Source organism: Apium graveolens, chromosome 2, assembly GCF_009905375.1.
Source record: "Apium graveolens cultivar Ventura chromosome 2, ASM990537v1, whole genome shotgun sequence".
NCBI lineage: Eukaryota > Viridiplantae > Streptophyta > Magnoliopsida > Apiales > Apiaceae > Apium > Apium graveolens.
The window spans coordinates 249,418,547-249,429,169 of record NC_133648.1 but is presented as its reverse complement, the minus strand read 5'-3'; the positions used below and the strand labels follow the sequence as shown (position 1 = coordinate 249,429,169).

The window sequence follows — 10,623 nt, the reverse complement described above, 5'->3', positions numbered from 1 at the left end:
GTAAAATATTATTTTAAATTATTTTTAAGGCTCGATAATTATTATAAAATTATTTTAAAGTCAGATTCGAATGCTCGAACCCTACTATTTAAATATAAAATGATTCGGAGACCGTTTTAATTTCGAAAAATGTTCAAAAACTCATAATAAATCAACCGTTCGTCCGTTTAATACGAAACGAACGCCTCTAGACTCAGAAAAATATTTTGCTTTTATTAAAAATATTTTCGAGACCTAAATTCCTTTGTATCTAAAGGACGTTTGTTTTGGATCATTTCAAGTCATTAATTGATTGATAAAATATTCTTTTTGACCCAATTTCAATTCTAAGCATATCGAGACCTATCTTTTGACGATTCAACTTATGTGCTACATGAATTACGTGATTATGTGTTATATGGATAATATGATTACCTGCCCTATGTGTACGTATTATGTGAATAATGAGTCAGCATGTCTTTTAAACGTTATCTGAATGAGATGTGATTCTTATCTATTATTATCGGGCGGGTAGACGATAGGGATAAGTGTATAGACTAGTCAATTATATATTGTCAGTTCATTGAATAGTATTATTTGTGATAGATGCACATGGTGCGAGACGTTCAAAGCCAGATAGAGATTGTAGAAGTAAAGCATGATTGCGTATAGTACTGAAACGAGTGGATTCAGAATAAAGATAAACCTAAGAGAATAAATGATAAGAAAGGTCAAGTAGCCCGTCAAGAGTAATACAGATGTGACGGGACTGAGTGTTATGGCAGCTAGTTAAAGATTGGAGGATTATCAGTTGAGGTAAGTATTCCTAACCTTTCTCCTTAAATACTGCAAATATTTATTCGCTCTTATTCTAAGTTCAGAATAGTTAACTGTTTTATATTTCGCTGCAATAACTCTTATTATTCCAGTTCTTTTCATTATTGTTCCTATAATTCGATTGCTCTCTTGAGCAAATACCCATTCGTTCGGGTTATTTGCGAACCCTGATTTGGGATATTTTGAAATCAAAATGATTTGATATCAAAATACTCTACGGGCTGGATGATTATTATGAGGACCAGTGATGAGCTGGATCCTATGGGCCGGAGATGGACCGGACCCTTAGGCCATAGTTGCCTGGGTACCCCATATGTCGGTTGGGTCTATGCAGTTGGGTATAGATCTACATTATCTCCTGACTGATCAGCAGGTTATAGTGCATATGTTGGTTCTAGTGTCCAGTCTAATTTATTGTTGATCGCCATTAAAGGCACTCATTCCCGAATAGTTCATAATTACAAACTCGAACAGAGATTTGATTCAAAAGGATGAAATATTGAAACAATCACTGTTCTTTTACAGAAAACTGTGATTTATGATTAAAGGCCAATGAGGGCCGATGTTTTGTTCGCTCAACTATTTAAATATGTAAAGACTTTTTCAAATCATTCAACAATCATTTCCATGAGTTTTCTGATCTGATACCTGGAAACCATTTATGATACTTGCTGGGAATTTTTGGCTCACTCTTGCTTTGTGAACTCTTATTTCTTTCAGTATCATATGAGGGCAAAGTGAATAGCTTTTAATAGACAGCAAAAGTGGTGAGATTCCAGCTGAAGAAATTTGGAGATGCCAGAGGGATCAATACAAGGAAATTAGTAATGAGGTAATGAAATTGTATTTAGAAAATGTAAATTTTGGAAGGTTAGATTCTTGTTTCACACTATAACCTGTAAGCGATCCTGAATATGAGGGGTTATCTGTATATTATTTTAATATACAGGTTTTTATTATTATTTAAATTTGTGTAGTGACACCCAATCCTGACCCCGGATTTGGGGGTGTTACACTCACCCTTCTGCACATCAATCAAGGTTCGGCCAGTTGCCACGAAAGGCCTTCCCAAGATAGTGAGAATCTTCTTATCCTGCTCGAAATCAAGAATGATGAAATCAGCAGGGAAGATGAGTTTATCCACCTTGACCAAGACATCCTCCACAATACCTCTCGGATATGTAATAGAATGGTCGGCCAACTGCAAGGTCATATAAGTTGGTTTGGGATCAGGTAAGTCCAACTGCTTGAAGATTGACAAAGGCATCAGATTGATGCTAGCTCCCAATTCACATAGGCATCTGTCAAAAGACACCTTCCCAATAGTACATGGAATAGTGAAGCTTCCTGGATCTTTAAGCTTTGGAGGCAACTTCTGCTGCAGCACAACACTACATTCCTCCGTGAGAGCGATAGTCTCTAAATCATCTAGCTTCACTTTCCGAGAGAGAATACCTTTCATATACTTTGCATAACCAGGCATCTCCTCGAGAGCATCAGCGAAAGGTATGTTGATGTGAAGTTTCTTGAACACCTCTAGAAACTTCTCGAATTGCTTATCCAACTTTTTCTTCTACAGCCTTTTAGGAAAAGGTGGTGGAGGATAGATCTGTTTCTCCCCTGTATTACTCTCAGGCAGAGTGTGCTCAATAGTAATCTTCCTTGGTTCCACTTCTTCATCCTGCTGCTCTACTTCTTTCTCAGCTCCAGCTTCCTCAGCCAACTCTTGATTTTGTGCGGGATTAGCAACCTTCCCAGACCTCAAAATGATTGCCTTTACCTACTCCTTAGCTTCCTTCTTCCCTGGCACTTCAGTGTCACTAGGTAGTATACCAAGTTGACGATTTAGCAAGGCATTGGCAATTTGCCCAATTTGATTTTCCAAGGTCTTGATAGAAACAGCTTGGCTCTTGCCCATAAGCTTCAATTCCTCTAATTCAGATTTTTCATTAGCTTGCTGCAGCTAGAGTTGTTATTTTGGCACATACTGCGGTTGCTGAAAACCAGGGGGGTTGTACTGCTTAGTTGAATATTGCTGATAAGGCTGTTAAACCGTATTCTGAGCATTGCTCCAACTGAAATTAGGATGATTCCGGTTGTTTGGCTAATAGGTGGCTGGCACAGGTTACTGCGATCGCTGGTAGTTGCTCACAAACTGAGCCGATTCATTAGAAATTACGCACTGATCAGTTTCATGGGCACCAGCGCAAAGTTCACATACACTAGTGATTTAATTAACACCATAATTAGCCTAAGTGTCCACCTTCATTGTCAAAGCTTTAAGTTGGGCAGCGATAGCAGTTGCTGCATCCAACTCCAGAATTCCTGTAACTTTTTTCTGAGTCAACCTCTGGGTAGGATTCTGGTACTAATTAGCGGCCATCAGTTCAATAAGTTCATAAACTTCATTGTAGCTCTTAGCCCATAAGGCTCCTCCTGATGCTGCATCAAGCATGGGCCTAGAATTAGGACCCAATCCATTGTAGAAATAGTTGATTATCATCCAATCAGGCATGTCATGGTGTGGGAACTTCCTTAGCATCTCCTTATATTGATCCCAAACCTCATACAGAGATTCCCCAGTTTGCTGCACAAACTGGGTAAGAGCATTCCTGATTGCTGCTGTTTTCACCATGGGAAAGAATTTAGTGAGAAACTTTTAAGCAAGATCTTCCTAAGTTTCTATAGACCCTGCTGCTAGAGAGTGTAACCAGCACTTAGCTTTGTCCCTCAGAGAGAATGGAAAGAGTCGTAGCTTGATAGCATCTTTAGTCACACCATTGAACTTGAAAGTATCGCAGATCTTGATGAAATCCCTGATGTGCATGTTGGGATCTTTGGTAGGAGAACCCCCAAACTGAACTGAGTTCTGTATCATCTGGATCGTGCTTGACTTGATCTCAAAAGTTTTAGCCGTGATGGCTGGTCTAATGATGCTAGACTGAATGTCATTAATCTTCGGCCTAGAATAGTCCATCAAAGCCTTCGGATTTGCTGCTTGATCACCCATAGCTGCTATAATTGGCTCTTCAACTTTCTCTTCTTCTCTACCTTCTTTTCTTCCTCAGTAACTTCCCTATGAATTACCACAAGTTCTTCCTCGGCTTTATCTAGTGTTCTCTTACGAGTACGCGAACGCGTATGCATACACCCTCGCTAAATCACCTGAATAAGACAAGGAATAAATAAGTAACAATGTCTGAGTCAATGAACTTTAACGACCACTGATGAAAAGCACATAAACTAGTAATTAACTCTGCAGTCCCCGGCAGCGGTGCTAAAAACTTGTTAGTCGCTAAACACGCGATAATATTACACGCAAGTATACGAATTCGCAAGTAGTATAAGATATAAATCATATTCGATCCCACAAAGACTGTATTGGTTAACTTTCTAAATTACGCACCTAAGCAACAATGTATGGTTATTATTCAATGCTAAGACTATAACAAATTAAGGTTGGTTAACTAATATTAACTACGAGAATTAAACACATGAATTAATCAATATTAAATACACATGAGATCCTAACTTCATTACTACTTCATTCAATAGTTATTGTTATTAACCTTAGCATGTAATGGTGATGATATTAATTGAACAACACGAAACTGATAATCGCCAACTTTCGTTGTACGAATACCATTCTACCAAACATCCACAATTTAGATAGAAGTTGAATAGGCATCAATTATGTTGAGACCCTATATGTCTACAGAATTTGACAACATAACGATTTAAGCACAAGTTATTTATGATGATTATACAGGGCAAGTAAAACGGTTAGAGTTACCCACTAATCATGCATACAACACATGATCCTATGCTAGCATGGCAAATTCTAAACCTCAAGATCCACTGTCGCTCACAAGAGATTAACAGGCTATCTTACATGTTCGCGATGCCTATAAGACGAATAAGCACAACCTATACTAGATATCATACAATCACCATAAACCAAGGTATTAAAGAATTCCATGATCACGATTAACCCATAATAGAACTCATCGTCACCATGGGTTCATATGAAAGCATGATAATAACATAACAATATAAGGATGAACTAAAGAATTCCATAGTAAATCCGCTAGAATCCCATGATCACGATTAGCCCATAATAGAACTCATCGTCACCATGGGTTCATATGAAAGCATGATAATAACATAACAATATAAGGATGAAAAATACTTAATAAATAATGAAGTACGTCACAAGAGTATTAAGGTTCAAAGCATAAAGAAAACTAGCATCCACTGTTACAACGAATTAAAAGAATCACAACATAAACTAATGCTTCCTCTTCTTCGTTGCTGCGTGCTAAAACGGTCTTCTCAATCTTCTTGCCTTCGCTCTGGTTGAAGAAAACGTCTTCCCATAAGGTTTATATAAGAGTCTAGGAGTCACCGCGCCAACAGAAGCCCAAACAGAATTGAAAACAAATAAAACCGGAATCTGAAATTCCGCCCGCACGCGGCCGCTTGCTCCCTCCACGCGGTAGCGTGCTGGCATGTGGTCGCCTGCTCCTAGCGCGCGGTCGCGTGCTACCCTTCTGAAAAATTCTCTATTTTGCTCCTGTTTGTGCTGATTTCTCTGCTCATCACCATTAGACTGATTCCAAGCACTTCCTTAAGCTTTATTTGATGAAAACCACCTATCTAAGCAAGTTATACCCTGAAATGCAAAAACACTAGAAAACGCATCAAATACACAAAATACTTGAGTCCAAGACACCAATTCAAGCTGTTATGAGACGCTCTAAGTGGTATAAAATGCCACTTATCACCAGACATCCTGCATCAAATCCCCAAAGGCAGATCTAATCATGAAGCCAAAGTGAACTACCCAAAGTCTTCACTCAAGAACCCTTTGGACACAGTGTATGAGACACAAAAGCCTGATGAGAAGAAGATGTTGGCCAGGTGTATAGCATTCTACAAATATCCTGCAGATTCTGCTCTAAAAAGGATAATTTCCAAGGTTTTCAGAAATGGTAAGGAAATTTGTGTGTTGGCTGGACACCCTCAATTTGTTGAAGCAAAAAGGGAAGAAAAGGCAAGATTGAAGCAAGAAAAGAAGCAAGCTGCTCTAGATGCTAAAAAGCTCAAACAAAAGAAGGAGCAAGCTATTATCTTGGCCAAGTTGAAAGCTGTGAAACCCACACAACAAATTTCTGTATGACCATCTGTAATTGTTGAATCTCAAGATCAAGTAGTGCAAGATGAACCCCCGTAGACAAAGAAACCAAGGTACAAGCAAAGAATCAAGAGAAAATTGGATTTCAGTGATGAGGAGATGGAATACTACTTTCCCAAAGAGTCTACTTCTACAACAACTCAAACATCCATGCCCTCTGTGGCACATGAAGAATTCAAGATAGATCCATCCAAAAATTTCCATGGTGAACCTATCATTCCAAAGGATGAGCCAATAGACTGGGATAGTCTACCAATTCCTAAACTCAATCTACCTCATTTCATGAAGCCAAAGAAAATAAAGACCAGAGAAGTCAAGAAAGTAAAGCCCTCAACTCTCAGATCCAAGTCCCTAACCAAAGCTCAAACCAAAGTCAACAAGGGAGATATCATGTACATCTGTGACATTAAGGAATTCTCTGATCTAAACCTCTATCAAGATGAACTGGAAGAAATTAGAGGGATTGATGCTTACAGGAATCTACCTGAAAGGCTAGTATTCAAGTACAAGGCAGGAAAAGAGATGATATGGCCACTTCACAGGATTCTTCAAGAGAGCCAATCTACACTGATAAAAGTTTATTCATCTTTCAAGAAGAACTTTGGATTCAATGTGACAGCTAGAAGACTAGTTCTTAAGAATATTGAAGAATTGAGGAGTATTAGAGCCAACGATGCACTCCCAAAGACTTTAACTATTCCTTACACAAGAAGTAGAGTGCATCTAAGGCCCTACTGGCTGATGGAATTCATGGATGATAAGGGAGTTAGAAGATTCTTCAGACTAGAGGACCAGCTGAGCATCTCTAGTAATGAGACTCTACTGGAAATGCAAGAAATGCTAGATCTGTCAAAAGCTGATGAACTTGAATTCCACAGACAGCTCCAAAATCATATAGAAGAAAACAACAGGAAGCTTGGAAAGAAATCCAGACCTTCAAGGAAATAGATCAATCTGCTCAGACTAGAGGAGCACCTTGGAAATGACTGTGAGCAAATCTTTGTACACTTTGTCCTGTAAATTCTTCAGTAAAGATTGCAGCACTTTTTAGTTTTATCTACTACCTTTTAAATTTGTATTTTTAGGGTGTTTTGTTATCATCAAGTTTCTCTTAATTTATTACTACAATTCTAGTAGGCACAAATTGGGGGAGATTGTTGGGAATATGTTGTGAACTTGATGATTACATTAACAAAACACCTTAGTAGATTTAACTTAGTGAAAAATGTAGCACCCGACGGATGATCAATTATAGTCCCGACGGATGATTCAATATAATCCCGACAGATGACTAATTGATATTCATTGAGTGAGTAGCTTATGTAACAATAAGTCATGTAGCACATTTCTGCAAACATCTTTGTATAGATTTTGTAGTAGCTTATGAGTCATATAGACTGCTAGTAGATGTGCAGAATAGGTTGATTAAATGTAAATATAAGATGTCTTGTAATTCTACACAAATGAAATAGAGTCAAGTGATAAATGACTACCCGACGGATGATTAACAAAGCTACCCGACGGATGATCAACAAGGCAACCCGACGGATAACAAGCATGTACCCGACGGATGATCAATTCAAACATCTGTTGATAGTGACAACACAGTCACTTGCGTTGGGTGTTTGCAAAAGGAATGTGGCAGCTTGTTTAACAGGAAATGAAGAACAAAGAAGCATTACCATTTTCATGCAAGTTAAGAAGATTTTCAAATATGTTGGAATAGAGTAGTGAAGCAGCATGGAGTTTGACTTGATAATTTTTATTTTAATTATCCTGTCTTATTACCATGTAAACTTGGTGATATATAAACCAAGTGTAGCTAGTGAAACAAATAACTAAGCAAACACTTTTAGAAGAGAAATAGAAAAAGCTGTAACTGTTAAGAATTTCGCTGTAGTTTGTTTGTTCACTTGTAAAGCAGCTGTGAGACAATTGTTCATCACATAGTTCTTAAATCGATATATATATATATATATATATATATATATATATCTGGTGGATACTTTCAAATCCACAGAAATTTTTTAAAGACTTGTGTTTTTAATTACTTTGTGTTTTTGATTTATTTAACTTGTGATTCCGCACCTTGCAAATCAAAACACTTATATATATAGTTTGAGTTAGAACATTTTGTTATTCAGAAAAAGTTTACTAGAATTACATTCAACCCCCCTTCTATAATTCTTGCTGCATTATTAGGGACTAACAAATATAACAGCTTTTTATATATCTGATAAAAACTGTTACAAAATACTCTCAAGAAATACTGATGTTCTTGAGAGCTGCTAGGTCAAATGATCCTCGAGTGTTGTTCACTAAGTGATGACGTAAACTGTGTTTATATACTACACAGCTACAACAGATTAATCTAAGATATGGATTATCAAAAACTAACTGAAACTGATACATATCTTAAACTAAACAGATAAAGTCCTATCTCTCAGACTTAACAGATATCTGCTCCACATTATAAGAAACAGAACAAATCCCCTAATGCTGATTGTCTTTAAATACTGATGTCATACAAATCCTGATGACATACCAAATCCTGATGGTACATCAGATCCTGATGACATCCGAACAACCAGATCCTGAGCTTCTTCTGATCATTGAGAATTTAATATATAACAATCTCCCCCCATTTATGCTTAATGTAATAAAGCATAAATTCCATTCTCAATGATGCCAAAACCAATCAACAAAATGTACAAGGAGTAAAGCTTACTTCAGTATCTTCAGATAACTGACAGTTGTTCCAAGAAAGTTCTTTAATCTTTCTTCCTCTTTGTCTCGTAGGACTTTTACAAGCTTTTTCTTCAACTCTCTCTTCTCTTCAGTGTCTTCTCCAAGCTGATAGATAGCTGATTTTAACTTAGACAGATCACCAATAAACATGAAGCTTAAACTGACATCTTCATGATCAGGACTGAAGGATAACTGAGGACTGTTGAGAAAAACTTGTAGCACTGCAGCTCCCTTGTTCTCAACTCTAAGAAGATAGTGAATGTATTTCAATTCTGTCACAGTCTTCATTAAGAGTTGCTGTAATGTAAAGCTTTTTACTTTACCATCTCTGAAAAAGTACAGAATCTCTTCTCTGACATCATTATCATTTATCTTTCTATGAACAATCTTCACAGCTTAAACTTTCTCAAGATGTGAAGGAGAAATTCGTTCACCAAGATTTTCTGTCAGAGTATCTGTATCAAGCAGATCAGATTCCAAGATCTCCATGCTGGAATGACCAATGCCTCCTCTGGTTTGAGATTTGATAAGTTTCAGTTTTTCATTGTATACCACCCAAGAAAGCTTCTTGATGGACTTATCAACATCTTCATGTTCTGAGATAGAATCTCTTAACCCAACTGACACAAATTCAACATGCTTGAACCCTTTAGAATAATTGAATACATGGATGTCTTTCCATCTTCTATTCTTCTTGCCGAGAGGAACATAGCTTGAAGACAAATCATCAGTCGTCCCTTCTGCTTTATGCCATAGCTCCCTCTTTGATTTAAAAACTCTGTGCAAATATTCTTTACATGCTTGATCAGCTTCCCTTCTATTAATCTTTTCTTTTTCATCAGCCTCTGAAATATGAGGAGTAATTACCATAGAAAGAGCTGACACATTTAATGCTTTGATCTGTAACACCCCCAAATCCGGGTCGGGGATCCGGGTTGTCACGAGTTCCATTTCCCTTAATAACACCCAATCTTAATAAATAATCAACTACTCTGTACTGTGACCCCACAATAAACACACACACCACAAGTTATAGTCTCAGAGATGAATATCCAAAAATAATCACAAGTCGTTTTATTCCACAATTATATGCCAATACACCTTAAAAGGGTTTCTGAATAAATTTACATTTCTTTGCCATTATTTCAATTCATAAATATACATAAATCTGGTACATCAAAAGTTGAAGCCTAGCCTAGTGGTAGTTCCTACCTCAGCTACAGCGACATCAACACCTATAGGAAACTGCGGAACGTTTCCTATCCGCTCGCGAATTGGGAGCTTGGTCATGTTCATCTTTTCTATCTGTTGTTGTGTGATGAAAGAAGAAAGCAAGGGTGAGCAGCAAGCCCACCAAAATAATATGTATAATGATTTACAGTATATGAGCCTTCTCATAGTACTCATGAAAGTCTTGGTCAAAAGAAATGAACCAAGTTTAATATCTTAATACGATGAAGTCGCAAAATATTCAGTATATATACATATATACTTTTCAAAATCTTGGAAGTCCTCTTCCATGCATAATATACACAGAGTTCCAGTTTATAACTATATAAAACTATCGTTGCAAGGTGATCTCATATATCTAACCTTGTCTCAACGTTTTTTCTGAAAATCTTTGACATGCATAAGATAATCATTTACTAGATATAAGTTTAAAAGATGAAGTTACAAGATACTCCAATATACTTATATCTTTTCCAAATACTACTTGAACTACCACCGTTCAAGTTATAATTAGTTCAAAAGTTCATCACATAGATGAGACTACACGATAATACTTGAATAGATTCAATCTTTAAAATATCATCAAAATAAAATGAAGTTATGAGATACTTCATTTGATGCAAACATCATTTTGA

At 37.0% G+C, this 10,623-nt stretch overlaps 1 non-coding gene across 1 annotated transcript; it reads left to right on the top strand.

Annotated features, from left to right (window-relative positions):
• Positions 1-3,329: 3,329 nt before the first annotated feature.
• On the top strand, positions 3,330-3,436 carry LOC141709337 (small nucleolar RNA R71). Its single transcript, XR_012569920.1, has one exon. It is a non-coding gene; the product is annotated as a small nucleolar RNA R71 (small nucleolar RNA).
• Positions 3,437-10,623: the final 7,187 nt, after the last annotated feature.